At 45.0% G+C, this 15000-nt stretch overlaps 1 protein-coding gene across 3 annotated transcripts in view; it reads left to right on the forward strand.

Moving 5' to 3' along the window:
- The first annotated feature begins 2262 nt into the window (after positions 1–2262).
- The window catches only part of ZNF469 (zinc finger protein 469), a 286315-nt gene continuing 273577 nt past the window's right edge, over positions 2263–15000 (forward strand). For 2 of the 3 annotated variants that reach the window (XM_081017725.1, XM_081017731.1), the window contains exon 1: positions 5665–5773. The gene's annotated coding sequence lies outside the window, so the exon portion shown is untranslated. Of the gene's footprint in view, positions 2372–5664; positions 5774–15000 lie in introns of those variants that run through there. The other variant, XM_081017728.1, reaches the window with a different exon arrangement.

Below are 15000 nucleotides of genomic sequence, written 5' to 3' on the forward strand. Positions count from 1 at the left end.
ACTTAAAGGTGTTCCTAGGCACTGCCGCTGATATGTTACTTCTGCATCCCTTCCAAAAACACTGTAAATTGGAAGTAAAGAGAGAGCCCTGCTATAGTTGCTGAAAGCTAGACCTGCCAGTCACAGAACTACACTCCCCTACCCAGCCTCTCCCTTCCCCTCTGGCAGGCATTTTCCAGTTTTGGTGAGGTTGGAGGAGTGTACAAAAAAGTATCAAACTAGTAAACTAAACAAAAAAATAGGAGTCCCCCCCCCCCCCAGCTCTGAGTTGGTTCTAAAGCTTCAGTGCCAATCTGCTTTCTCTTATACTACTTCAGATCCAAAGATCTCTGAAATGAGCCTCAGACTCATGCTTCGTCTGAAGTGAATACATAGTCATAACTGGGTTGGGCCCAGCTGCCCCCCTATCTAGACAGGGATAGTCTAACTTCTCTAATGATTCAGAAACCAGCTGTACAGAATTCAGCAGCCAGGTTGCTCACCAGGGCAAGACGGTTTGAGCATATTACACTGTTCCTGGCCCGACTGCACTGGCTGCCAGTTAGTTTCCAGGCCCAATGCAAAGTACTGGTTTTGACCTATAAAGCTTCAAATGGCTCAGGCCTGCAGTACCTGAAGGAATGCTTCTCCCCATATGAACTGACATGAACCCTGCGACCTGAGGCCCTTCTTTGTGTACCCCTTTCATGAGAGGGCTGGAGAGTGGCAACATGGGAACAGACCTTTTCTGTGGTGGCTTCCTATTTGTGGGACGCTCTCCCCTGGAATGCTCTCACCGGCACATAATTACTTCTTTGGTGATCACTTGTAGCCGAGTAAGATTGTCTGGTGCCAGGCAAAAGCATTTCTCTTCTCCTAGGTCTTTGGATAATTAAACCATCTATGGCCCTTTAAATTGTGTGGAGATGGTTTATTGTTTTGTTTGTTCCTATGTTATGTATTTTTGTATCTTTGTATTGCTAACCACCCTGTGATCCTCAGATGAAGGGCAGTATAGAAATGATGATGATGATGATGATGATGATGTCACTGAAGTGGGTGCCAGGCCATTTGAAGCCATGTATGTCATGGGCAGGTCTATGAGTTGCACCCAGGCATCTAAATGCATCCTACTTCATTGCATGCCTTGAGGCCCACCTCCTCCTGGAGACAGGTCATTAGGAAATACAAAGTAGTTCATTCCATTTTGAAAATGATTGCAGACTGATTTTACCCATATACCTCTTGGCAATCAAATATTTCCTCTTCCACCACTTTCCCCCTCACTTTTGGTTATATGGCTCTTGAAAACTGGCTTTTGCAACATGAAAAATAACTATTGCACACTTGTGGGATGTCTTTCTTCCAAATAGATCTCAAAGCAGTTAGCTGAGATTTCTTTTTTTCTGAATGCAAGGGTGTGTGTTTGTGCGTGCATACGCGAAGATCATTCCTGGAAAATGATGCTTTGAATTTTGGTTTGGGGGTGTGTGCATTTGTAGTATGCTGGAATGAGCAAGGAGATGCAATTGCGCTGAGCCATTTAGGATTATCTGGTAGCACAGTAAATTAGTGTTACTTTATACATGCAAAGGGCAACAGTGGAGAATCCAGCAAAGGGAATTTTGCACGGTGGAATGCAATTAGCCATTTACAACATGGCAAGAAATCCAAGGTTAACACCCTTGTTCTTGTAAAATAGCATTTTGGGAATTTTCAGTAATGTTCTCTCCTGCAGTATAATGAATTAGTCTGGAAGAGAATTTTACAAAGGAACACTTTGCTCTCAGCAGCAGATATGTATGGGAAATTGCAATTGGGGAAAAATATTTTGACTTGAAACAAAAATGTGTTCTGGGCTTGACAATTCTGTTGTGGTAGTGTATTCCCCCCCCCCCCCCCGCCGCCTTAATAATAAATTAAAGCGTAGTTAAATAGAAAGCTAGGCTGAGCAAATTTGACAGATTGCTACGTACCCTAATCTAGAAGGAGGAAGATTAAGAGTTTTGGTTTGCCAAGTCTTTCCCAGACTTCCTGCCTGACCTTGGACTTCATCACTTACCTCTGGGACTGTGTAAAACGGAAGAAAAAATGGCTTTTGAAATTCCAGCTCTCATGCCAAGAACAGCCATATTCCTGTACCAGATTAAATTATGTGATTTAAAACTTGGCCTACATTTGCTGATTGGTGAAATTACAGGAGGCAAGTAGGAAAAAAGTATTATTTGCATGTCCAGCAAGATTATAGAGTTCTGTGGTGGGACAGAATAGACATTATCTAGAAATGACAACATTTCAAAAACCCAATTTTTCTAGATTCTATCAATGAAAAACAACTGCTTTAAAGTGGAATCAATCAGGCAAACGTAAAGTAGGCTCCTTGCAAAACAAGGTAAGAAAAGCCAACACTTTACTTTTCTTTTTTTTCTGATGCAGTCTGGATCCCTATATTTTATTTGTTTTAGGAGGGGGAGAATGGGTTTATCCTGTTTTCAAGCAATGCTAATTTAAGCTTGCCTTTATTTCCCTTTATATAAGACATTTGTATACAGTCGTACCTTGGTTTTCAAACAGTTCTCGAACGTTTTGGCTCCTGAACGCTGCAAACCCAGAAGTGAGTGTTCCAGTCTGTGAACTATTTTTGGAAGTTGAATGTCCGACGGGGCTGCCACGGCTTCCGATTAGCTGCAAGAGCTTCCAAACGTTTTGGAAGTCGAACGGACTTCCAGAACAGATTCTGTTTGACCTCCAAGTTATGACTGGACTGCTTTCCCAGAAGCTCAAAGTGGTTTACACTGCAAAGGAACAACAAACATGGGGAGAGGTAGGTGATTTTAGCAAATCCTTTTCTCTTGAAGCTCCCTCTGTGTCACCTTGTAATGTTGTTCGAAAGGGACACAATTGGATTAAACCCATGAAGCCAAACTATTATGAATCACAATTTAAAAACCACATCTGAAACAGTGCAGCCTTGGAAAACTTAAAGGCTTGACAAAATGCAAAAGGTGTTTGAAGCGCCTTTGAAAATATGGCAGTTCTGGAACCTTCCTAATTATTATTATTTGTGTATTAAATTTGTTAGTCACAATCCAAAGTGACTTAAAACAACAACATTCCTTCTGGAATGAGGTTCCAAGTCGATCCGGGGGCTCCTGCTGTGAAAAAGCCTCATACACACCAAGCAAGCGCTCTCTAAACCTGTTGTGGGGATGGGATGGACAACAAGGACAGCTGACTTGGATTCATATAAGGAAAGGTGGCCCTTAAGCCATTGCTAAAACCAAACAGTCAAAAGTCATTGGCTGTGAGATGATACGTTTCAGGAAGCAAATCATCGAAATGTATGGAGTAACTCAGGATACAACTCAGCAAGGAAAAATGCACCCTGAACATAGAATCCTAGAATTGTTCAGCTGGAAGGGACCCTAAGGGTCATTTGGTCCAATGCTCAGCAACATTCCCTATTTATTTTTGTGTGTGTTCTTTTGTATCCTGCCATTCTATAGATAACAAGATAACTACCACAATGGTAATAAGATAATAATAAAATAACTGCCCCCCTGTAACAGTCCAGGGCTTAATTAGAAGTTCAAGTGGGATCAACAGTCTCAATACGTCTTTTGAATTGCTGAGGGATCAGCCCTTGAACGTAGAAAGGTAATAAAAGAAAGAGTGCCCCAAAGTATGGATTGCTTTGTATGGAGTATGCACAGAAATGCCGGCAGGACTGGAAACAATCTCCACTGGGGCATTTAGACCAAGGGAGATTGCAGCATTTGGGAATTTTTAGGTTAGAGAAGAGGCAATGTAACAGAATTGTATAAAATAATTATAAATGGCATGGAGAAAGTGGATAGAGAAAAGTTTTTCTCCCTTCTTTTGCTACATTAGATCTCATGGACGTCTAATGAAGCTGAATGTCGAAGGTTTTTGACAAGTGATAGAAAGTACTTCTTCATGCAGTCCATAGTTCAACTATGGAACCTACTCCCCCAGGAGGCAGAGATGTTCACCAAGTTGGATGACTTTAAAAGGGAATTAGACAAATTCATGGGGGACGTGGGTGGCTCTGTGGTTTAACCCACTTGCTGATCAGGGTGAGCTCCTGTTGCTCGGTCCCTGCTCCTGCCAACCTAGCAGTTCAAAAGCACATTAAAGTGCAAGTAGATAAATAGGTACCGCTCCGGCGGGAAGGTAAATGGCGTTTCCGTGCACTGCTATGGTTCTCCAGAAGGGGCCTAGTCATCCTGGCCACATGACACGGAAGCTGTAAACCGGCTCCCTTGGCCAATAAAGCGAGATGAGCACCGCAACCCCAGAGTTGGTCACGATTGGACCTAATGGTCAGGGGTCTCTTTACCTTTACCTTAGACAAATTCATAGAGGAGAGGGCTATTGATGTCCACTAGACTTGAGGCCTACGCTTTGCCTCCATGGGTGGAGGCCTAGTGTTCCTCTGAATATAAGTTGCTGGGAAGTGCAGGTGGGCAGAGTGCAGCTGTGCTCGCGTCACATTTGAAAGCTTCCCACAGTCATCTGGTTAGTTACTATGAAAACAGGATCCTGAGCTAGATGGGTCATCTGATCCAGCAGGTTCATCTTGTATTCTTACAGCAGTATATTTTGTGTTTTTATTTTGTATGTTTATGTCAAGAACCGCCCTGAGATTTTGGATGAAGGGTGGTATACAAAATTATAAAAAAGTAAATTTTTAAAAAATGAATAAAGTGCTCTTGTGCTTGGGGCCTGCTTGTGCATTTCCTGCAGGTATCTGATTGGCCACTGTGAGTACAGGATGCCAGGCTAGATGAGCCCCTGGTCTGATCCAGCAGGCTCTTCTTATGTTTTAAGTGCTGTGTGGCTTTAGCTTTAATTGGTACTGACTCCTGTTAAGTCCCCTTGAAAAGGGGCGGGGAAAAGGATTCAACATCAACCATGTAATAACAATCTTCTTTAAGATATATACTAAAATGTGTGATAGGCTTATTGGAGAAGTAGAGAGAAGCTGGATGCAGGGCCATCAGAGGCAGTCACTCCTGGACCAGGCCTAGATTCTGAGCTTTCATTAAAGAAAAGTAAGTAAGTAGACCTTTTGGAATGAAAGTTTTGAAGCAAAAAGTGCAGGCACCATTCCAAGCAATTGCTTTGTGAGAGATGAGCCTGCTCCTTGCTTTCAGTGTCTTTAGCCAGTTTTGAAATGGCAACATAGGAAGCTGCCTTATACTGGGAGTCAAACCATTGTCTATCCAGAGCAATGTTGTCTACACTGACTGACAGTGTCTCTCTAGGATTTCAGGTAAGGGACATTCTGAGCCCTACCTGGAAACACTGGGAATTGAACCAGGAACCCGCATGCAAAGCAAATGCCGTATCACTGAGCTGTGGCTCTTCCCCTATGTAACATAATATCGACAAAACTACAACAGCTGAATTAAACTGCGGGTTCTTCATGTGTGTGTGTGTGTAAAAGAGCTGAGCCAGAAAAGCAGAAATGTCTTAATGCTTTCTCCCAACATTGCACTCTCCTCCTCATTCTCCTCTTGCCTTTGGGAATCTGCAGAGAGTCTCTTTCCTGATTGTGTCCAGGAGGAGGAGGGTTAAGAATGCACAGAGGAGGGTGGGAAGGGAATCCCTCGCTTGGAACTTGAGACTTTCCAGCTGAGAGGGGGATGCAGACGTCACTCTCCTCACTGCTGCGCTCAGCTCCCATGTCAAAGGAAGTCCAGGGAAAGAGCATCAAGGAATCCAGCACCACTGAGAATACAGATATGTAATGCCATCACTTCCGACTTCGGTGAGTAGAGAGAAAAGTGTCAGTCTGTGAAATAGCTTTGCAAAGGTTTTGAAACTTTCTCTTCGGAGACGGCCTCAGGACCGGATACGGGAATCAATTTAAGAACAGAAGCCTGCTTTGCTACCAGGGGCTCAAGAACAGTCTAATACAGCTTATGCAAATGCTGTTACGATCAGGTGAAATCAAGTCAAAGAAATGTCCTGGGGTGGTTATCTGTGATACATGCACACCTGCCAAGAACCCAGAACAAGAGAGAGAGAGAGAGAAATACACAGGGCTCTTAATCTGTGAATGTTCAGGCAGCTTCTGGAAAAGGCTGTTTTCTTTTTGGTTTGGGTAGCTGCCTGCTTTGGTCATCCCATGCATTAAGACTGTTTGATGCTGTGCTTATTAAGCTTGTGACCTTTAAGCATTAGGGGTTTCCTCAGATGGTGGGGGGATGTCAAGTCATCCACTTTAACCCAATGTGGGGATGCATTGGAAAGAAGTAACAGGGGGCATTGCCCATCTGTAGGTCCCTTTGCCCTGCCTTAAAAAAGTAAACTGTGGCCATGAATCTCCTCCCAACACACAGAGCATGAATTTATCATAAATGAAATGTCTAAACAACCGATGGCCTTTTAAACCGAGGGGTGGGAGGCTGTTTGTTGCTACGGTGTGTGTTTTTGTGTTTTTATATTATAAACCTCCCTGCGATGAAGGGTGGTATAGAAATTTAATAAATGATAATGTTACAGCTGAATGGTTTTCTGAATGAACAATAGTGCTGTGGTGGGTCAAAGTTTTTGCATTCGTGTTTGTCCCACAGAATGAGAAAGGCAGCCAATATCTTTCCTCTGGACCAAGCAAGATGCAAGCTTTCAAGCTGCACAGGAGTCTTCAGGCTGCATCATTTGAGAGTGTGGGTGTTTGTGTGTGAAAGACACATTTTTTTGTGTCTGGTCATGATGCTTACTCACCCTATGTTTGATTATTCAAAAGGACTCTTCTGTGGATTCTGCTTTACACTGCGCAACAAATTGGCTTGGGGAAAATACCAGCATACTTTTTTCTTTAAATGTAGTTTCTGCAAGGAAAGAGAAAGAAACACCTGATGAAAGTTTGGAAACTGGGGGAAGAGGGGCAGTCATAGAAGGGAATAATGGAAATATGTGTATTTTCATGCTACTTATGAACAGAGGAAGCAGAATAGATTATGAGAAATGAATAAGCTTGTGTATATTTGCATTTGCTACTCAGGCTTTCAAGTTTTATTTTGTTTTTAGTCACAGGGTGGTAATGGGGTTGGGGGTAGTGCAGGCCAAGAGATAGGCTTCGACACCCTCTTCCTTAAATTGGTTAAGAAAGGATTCTCAGCTGAACCTGCAATAGTCCAAATGAATTGCCCTACCTCTCTTCCCTCTCTTGGCTCCAGTCATATCCCTCTGAAATCTAAAGTGGTCAAAGATCAAATGCAGTCGCTATCAAATACAAGATCAAATACAAGTATCTTCCTGCTAAAAGCCTCTGACGATGACACAAACATCACCTGGTGCTTAAGGGCTTCCCTAGCTACATATTCAAGCCCTTAAGTATGGTTTTTTTAAAAAAATTAAAATTAAAATTAAAAACCAAACTGCCAGCATGGAGGGCCTGATCCAAATTGGGACTCTAGTGGGTGGGTCCTTGGGTGGGAGCCTGACTTCAGCTCAGATGCCTCTGGGAAGCCTGCAAGCAGGGCCTTGGGTAACTGGGTGCTAGCCTGTTTAGGGATTTAAAGGTCAAACTTTTAAAAGCTGCCAACCAACCAGGAAAAAATAAGAAACTTCATCTGCCTGGTGGTTTTGCATTTTGGTCCACTTGCCAGGAAATAAAAATGATCAGTGAGGCCAGGAGCAAAGGAAGAAAAGTGAGCGGTGGATGGGATGAACACATGATAGAACATTCTACGAGCCTGGGGTGGAGGAAGTGAAGTCCCCCCCCCCCCGATTCCCATGGAAAAAGCAGTTTCACACTCACCCTTAACTATCCCCTGGTCCTCTGCTATACACCGTACAGTGGTACTTCGGGTTAAGAACCTAATTTGTTCTGGAGGTCCATTCTTAACCAGAGGTACCACTTTAGCTAATGGGACCTCCCGCTGCTGCTGATGTGCTGCCACCGCACAATTTCTGTTCTCATCCTGAAGCAAAGTTCTTAACCCAAGGTACTACTTCCGGGTTAGCGGAGTCTATAACCTGAAGCGTCTGTTATCTGAAGTGTCTGTAACCCGAGGTACCACTGTAGTGGAATGAGCAGATTTTATATCAGGCTCCTCCCCCAATTTGATGGGGGCCTCACAACTCTAGACTCCACCCCACTAGGCCCCACCCCCTTGCTCAACTCCCAGACCCACTCTTGACCCTGACCCCAAAGGCTCCACCTTTGTCCCGCCCAGATACGACAATCATTATTTTCTATTTTGAGGTTTGGCAACGCTCTCTGGGTGGTCTCTGTTTTTGATTTCCGCTCTTGTCTCTTCCCCCATGCTGCTTTTGTTAAGTGCATGTTTTCCATTACAAAGCTTTGAGACAGGCTAATGGGACAGCCACATTTTCCTAGTATAAATGTATTCCCCCCCCCCATTCCTTAGAAACCATAAATTCCAGCTTATGTATCTCAGAAGGAGCCATATTTGAGGCAGGTAGATTTACGAGTGTGGCAGGCTTCTCTCAGTGAGGTCTCCCTTGCAGGGAGAGGAGAGGCCTCTGGGGAGTCAAGTGAGACTATTTGTTGTGGCTGGGGTGGTGGCCATGTGGGAGACTTGAGACCTCTCCAGATGGTTTTAACGGCTCTTGATTCTGTTTGCATTAAGCTTGATCCGGTGGGAGTTTTGGGGAGAGATGCTTTGAGTGGAAATGCATCACCAGAAGAAAGGAAGCAAATTAGCATTAAAAATTGTGTACTTTTTAAAAATAAGTATAGATGGATCAGGCCAATGGCCCTTCTAGTCCAGTGTCCCCTTCCACAGTGGCCAACCAGATACCTGTGGGAAACCCTTACGCACAAGAGCCCTCTCTCCTCCTGTGATCTCCAGCAACTGGTATTCAGAAGCATTACTGCCTCAGACTGTGAAGGCAGAACAATAGCCATCCTGGCTAGTAGCCATTGATAGCCTTCTCCTTCATGAATTTGTCTCATCCTCTTTTAAAGCCATCTAAGTTGATGGTCATCACTGCCTCCTGTGGGAGTGAGTTCCTTAGTTTAACTATGCATTGCCTGTAGAAGTATTTTGTCTGTTTTATCTGCCCTGAATCTTCAAACATTCAGCTTTGCCTGTAAGTCCATGAGTTTTAGTGTTACAAGAGAGGGAGAAAATTTTTTCTTAATCCACTTTCTCTGTGCCATGCATAATTTTATGCACTTCTATCATGTCACTTCTTACTTGCCTTTTCTCTAAACTAAAAAGTCCCAAACACTGCAACCTTTCTTCCTGGGAGAGCTGCTCCATCCCCCTGGTCATTTTGGTTTCCAACTCGACAATATCCTTTTCAGGGTGAGATGGCCAGAACTGTACACAGCTTTCCAAATGTGGTCACACCATTTGTATAGTGGCATTATGATGCTAACAGATTTATTTTCGATTTCTTTCCTAATGATTCCTAATATGGAATTTGTTTAGATATGTATGTTGGGTCCATACTGGTTGTACCTTTTATGTCTATTTGTGGTTGTTTTTGTGTTGATTGTTTTGATCTTGTTGTCAGAAGCCTTGAGTTTCCTTTCAGATGAAGAAAAGCAGAGTACAAATATGAAGTGAAATGAATTGGTTGGTGGGGAGATTGGGTGTGCAGGGTGAAGGAAACAGGTGCATATTGGATGTGCACAGGAAAAGCCTATTAATATGGTTGGCTCCAGTTCATGGCCTATCTCCTGTCCCCCACACAGAATTTGGGACTAGTTAGGGGCCTAGTTTTTCTATTGCTTCTCTACAGGCCCTCTAAACTGAATCCTCTGCCTAGTGGTGGAGAATGCACGGATGGCTTGCAGGGGGCTAGGGAGAGTTATCACATCAGATGGAGCCTTTTCCTGCAACTGTCACATGTCCAGTGCTTGTACAAACAGGCCCTGGCAGAGGAGGATTTAGGGGAGTGCAACTAGTTCGGTTACACTGGATGCAAAGCCTCGGGGGTGCCGCTGGGGCCCCCCTGCAAGTATGATTTACAATGGGCACCAAATTTAGGTGTTGCACAGGGTGCTGCTGAAATTTGAGACCCCCAAGATCCGCCACTGGCCCTGAAGTTTGTACTCAAAGAGCCACAATGCAACACAAAATTTGGTGGGTCTAGTTAAGTCACCTAGTTTAAACATGCTTAACTCTGTTTTTTGAATTTGGAGCGCAAGATAAAACCCTGAAGCAGAGCTCTTTTGACATGTTGGTTACTGATCGTTTTCCAGGTTCCATTCAAGGTTTTGACCTTTAAGGCCTTAAATGGCTTGCGATCTGGTTCTCTGTCTTGTTGTGAGTCTGCTTGGGTGAGATCTGCAGGAGAGGCTTTTTTGAGACTGTTACCCTTACAAAGGAGAGAGGAATAGCAACGCCGCTCTTAGTGAATCAGAAGCTGCATATGTTTTGCTAGCATAACACCTCCACCTGCAGAAGCCAGCTTAATGGGCTTGCATGGAGAGGGCTTTCTCCAGTGCCGCTCCACAATGTGGAATGATGCACTCCCCTGTAGTTTGTGCTGGTTCACTCTGCTTTCACATCTTTTTAATTTGGCCGGTCCAATTGCTTTTAGTATGCTGCTTTGGTGGTATGGCACTGTGATAATAAAGTCTATTCGCTCCATTTTTTCTATCTTTAATCAGCAAATATATATATTAAAAAAAAAAATAGTTCCTAACTTTGTACATTGAGGAAACATGGTGCAGGAACACCAGAGCATATATTTAATTAGGCTGCCTCTCTGACCCGTTCACCTGCAGTGCTGGACTCAGAGGCATTTGATCCGAAGTGCGGTCTAAGATTTGCAGTGGCCGAAGAACGAGCCTTTTCCAGTTATTCTTGTAAACCTTCAGAAAGTTTGTTTAGATTTCTGCTTTTTATTTCCTTTTCCTTTTTGCATGGGCACGCACCCCAAGCCTGTGTACATGTGGAGAGGGCAAAATGAATCCATTTCATGGTTTAGTCATGGTGGAAATTTCATCAGATTTTATGGTTTCTCATGAATGCGGGGGCGGCGAATCACATTATAATGCATACCTAATGATTATGTAGCATGCAAAAGATTTTCAATGGTTGCGTATTAAAAGCTGATAAGATGGCAGTTGTGTTGTGATAATGGTTTTTTGGACGGATGAAGAAACGATGTGTGGCATGAGCAGAGTCTTATTTGTCAATGCATCATAGCTGGTTGCTGTACCTCTGCGCCTATGTAATCCTTTCCAGAAATGACAACTGGTCTGAGAAATTACCTTTCCCCTCTCTGGATGGCTTTGTGCCTCTCTAGGCTAAGAACTGTTGTTTTAAGAAAAGTTGAAGATATGAATTACCGGCGGGCTGGGTGGGCTATGGTGAGCACAAGTAATAATGATGGTTCCTGGCTTAATCCCAAGTAAAGGTAGCACTGAAGTAGTTCCCTCCCTCCCTTCCTAGTATTTATAACCGGCTCTTTCCTAAAACTATGTAATATGCTCCCACAGGATGTACAGTAGTGATGGCCACCAACTTGAGTGCCTTTCAAAGAGGATTAGACAAATGGTGTCCACAAGGCACCAGTGGGTGCTTCTGAACCTTCGGCTAGGTTCTGTCCCCTTCCTTCTGGTGCCACCCACATGTGCTGTTCCTGCTGAACCTCCAAGACTGCAGAACCAGCCTGCCTGAGCATTCTTTCTTCCAGCTTGGCCCCACAGGCCAATCCATGCTCACCAAGCTCTAGACATACCCACCACTGGTCCCTCTGTCCCTTGCTTGCGGCTCTAGAATTTGGCTTCTGCCTCTTTTGGACCATGCATCTGCTTGTGTACCACTTTGACTGCCTGCCCCTTCTCCCAGACCCTGCAACTTGATAGGGTCCATAGAATTATGGCCATTCTTATGGAAGTGTGATGGATGATGGGGACTATGGAATAAGTCATTTCCAGTCAATTTTGGAAGGCTGCTGTCTAGATACATTTTTGTTTTTATGTTTGAAAGACACCGGTTCCTGTTTTCCCATCCACTTGGGCTGGCTGTGTTCTCTGGCTCTGTGCTAAGGGCTTATAAAAGGGTCAGTGTAAACAGAGCCGAGGAGGACTTAATTATGTGAGCTTGTTGGGATATTTACCTTTTTCACTCTCTCTTTTATTAAAAAAGTCCAAACTCTTGATTGGTTTGGATGCACAACGTGACTGGGACTGAAGGAAGTCAAACTTGCAGCCCCAAATTTCTTTGGTTGGTTTTGAGCCATGTGCCCCCCCCCTTTTTTGCCTGGTGGTCCCATGTGGCTGGTTTTTCTAGCTAGCTTCCTGTTTCCTGAGAAATAAAGTTGACATGCTTGGATTGTCCTGCCGCAAAACTGCTTCCTTCCCCCACCTTTTCTCTTTAATGCTGACCCAGACTTTGCAGAGAGACCTGTCTAGCACTGCTTGCTCTTTAGAATGTTAGATTTCCCCCCAGGACCTAGTGCTCACATTGAGGCTCAGATCACATTATTGATGCAGACCACAGAGTGCTAAGCAGTACTGAAGAAGAAAGTGCTTTTGAGCATGTACAAATTGACAGTTTGAGATGGGGGGGGGCATCATAGATCAGAGGTTCTAGACAAGATACTGGGCAGATTTTAGGCTTTCAGGATTTACTTTTTTTTTTTACTAGGATCCTCGACAGCCCCCCCCCCCCCCGTTAGCTGGAACCAGTTGCAAAATAGTGTCCCATTGACGTTAGAACAGCTCTTACTGTCAGAAAGTTCTTCCTGGTGTTTAGTCAGAATCTATTGTCTTGTAGAGGGACGCGGGTGGTGCTGTGGGTAAAACCTCAGCGCCTAGGACTTGCCGATCGCATGGTCGGTGGTTCGAATCCCCGCGGCGGGGTGCGCTCCCGTCGTTCGGTCCCAGCTCCTGCCCACCTAGCAGTTCGAAAGCACCCCCGGGTGCAAGTAGATAAATAGGGACCGCTTTATAGCGGGAAGGTAAACGGCGTTCTGTGTGCTGCGCTGGCTCGCCAGATGCAGCTTGTCACGCTGGCCACGTGACCCGGAAGTGTCTGTGGACAGTGCTGGCTCCCGGCCTATAGAGTGAGATGAGCGCACAACCCTAGAGTCTGGCAAGACTGGCCCGTATGGGCAGGGGTACCTTTACCTTTTTATTGTCTTGTAACTTGAATCCATTGGTTCAGGTCCTAGCCTCTGCTCTATCTTCCATGTGACAGCCCTTTAGATATTTGAAGATGCCGATTATATCTCCTCTCAGTCTCGTCTTATCCAGACTTAACATACCCAACTCCCTCAACCGTTCCTCATAAGGCTTGGTTTCCAGACCCTTTGCTATCTTGGTTGCCCTTCTCTGTACATGTTCCAGCTTGTCAACATCCTTCTTAAATTGTGCTGGCCAGAACTGGACACAGTACTCCAGGTGTGGTCTGACCAAGGCAGAATTGAGTGGGACTATTTCTTCTCTTGATCTGGACACTAGACTTCTGTTAATGCAGTCTAGAATAGCATTAGGTGTCCCCCCCCCCCCGCACGCAGCATCACACGGTTGGTTCAGGTTAAGCTTGTGGTCTACCAGACCCCTAGATCCTTTTCACATGTACTACTGGCAAGCCAGGTGCCCCCATCTTATATTGGTGCAGTTGGTTCTTCCTGCTTAAGCGTAGAACCTGACAATGAAATGGTTGACTCTGTAAATCCTGATTTTGCAGTTTTCTGATTCTTTCAAGTCTGATTGAGCCCTTGAATATGCAAGCATCTTGGAAACCAACATGAGTTTACGGGTTGTTTTCCCACAATAATGTACACTTGGCATGTAAAAGCTGAAAACTAATAAAAGGGGGAGGGCACAGGGCCATAATCCCCTGGAAATGTCTCCCGCTGAAGCCTTGTTTGGTGGGAACTCTGCAGGAGCATTTGCTGGCTAGCCTTGCACCTTCAAGAGCCTGCAAAATTCCCACCACCCATGACTGGTGTGTGGCGATTGCAATTCTAGTTTAGGTATCTGAAGTGAGACATAAATCTGAATGTGTTTGAGCATGGTGCTGTCTTCAGGATGCACTATTTGCAAAGCTGTGTCCATTTCCTTAGCTGAGTTTCTGTTGCGGACACCCATTAGTCATGAAGCAGGTGATGGATGAGTTTGTTTATGGGCTTTTAAGTTTTCACACAATTGCGTCAGCACCTTCCAAAGGGACTTGAGAGATGGCTACAGGATTTTAAACGGGAATGACATCTAAATGCACTAAATGTTAATCAGAGACAGCTGTGAGTGGCTCCAAGGAGGCCTCCCCCTTCCCCCTTCAGATTAGAAAGCGTTAATAGCAGTTTAATGTTGCTGCAGCAGCCATGGCAGCCAGTCCTTTGCCTTGCCATCTTGGCCAGCCTTTCCTGATCTGATAATGTCCCGCTTGGAGAGAGCTTTGAGCAAAGGGCAGGGCCTCCTTGTGAACCCCCAGCTCAGGGGCTGCATCCAGATGTGAGTCAGCATCTGTCCTGAGGGTGGGTTTGGGTTGGGTGTGCAAGAGCCTCTCATTCTTGTCAAAAAAAGGACTTCAACCCAAACATGACAAGCTGGGCGCGAGAAGCAGTGTCTTGGCGCTGGGTGTGTTTGCTTGCAGAGCAATCTGGGTCTTGACAACAACGGCTGGCAAGGAAACAGGCACTCCCCCACCCCACCATCAGCTTTTGACATCAGCCTCCCTCTGTGCTCTTCCAAACCTGAGAGCAGAAAAGGTTTTATTTGCTCTCCTTTCCAAGCATTCCCTGGGGGCCCTTTCTGACTGCCCGTGCTCTGCACGCAAGATCCCCACCTGCTGCTCTTGCTGATCTTGCTGCTGCTGCTGCTGCCTGGAATGGAGTGGCCTGAGAGGAGACAGATGGCTGCGGTTACCTCTCTCCACCCTTTCCTGAAGAGGAAGCCGAATGCTCCAAATGAATGCATGGGAATGAATAGGAAGAGGCAGAACCACCTGCTTGATGGGTCCCTTTTGCAAAAAAGGAATCTCCTTTCCCAGAGCAAGGAGTTGCTTGGGGATCTGACGGAGGAAGAAAATTCACATGGCCTCAGTGCAGATGATG

This window comes from Podarcis pityusensis, assembly GCF_964106645.2.
Source record: "Podarcis pityusensis genome assembly, chromosome: 8".
Lineage (NCBI taxonomy): Eukaryota > Metazoa > Chordata > Lepidosauria > Squamata > Lacertidae > Podarcis > Podarcis pityusensis.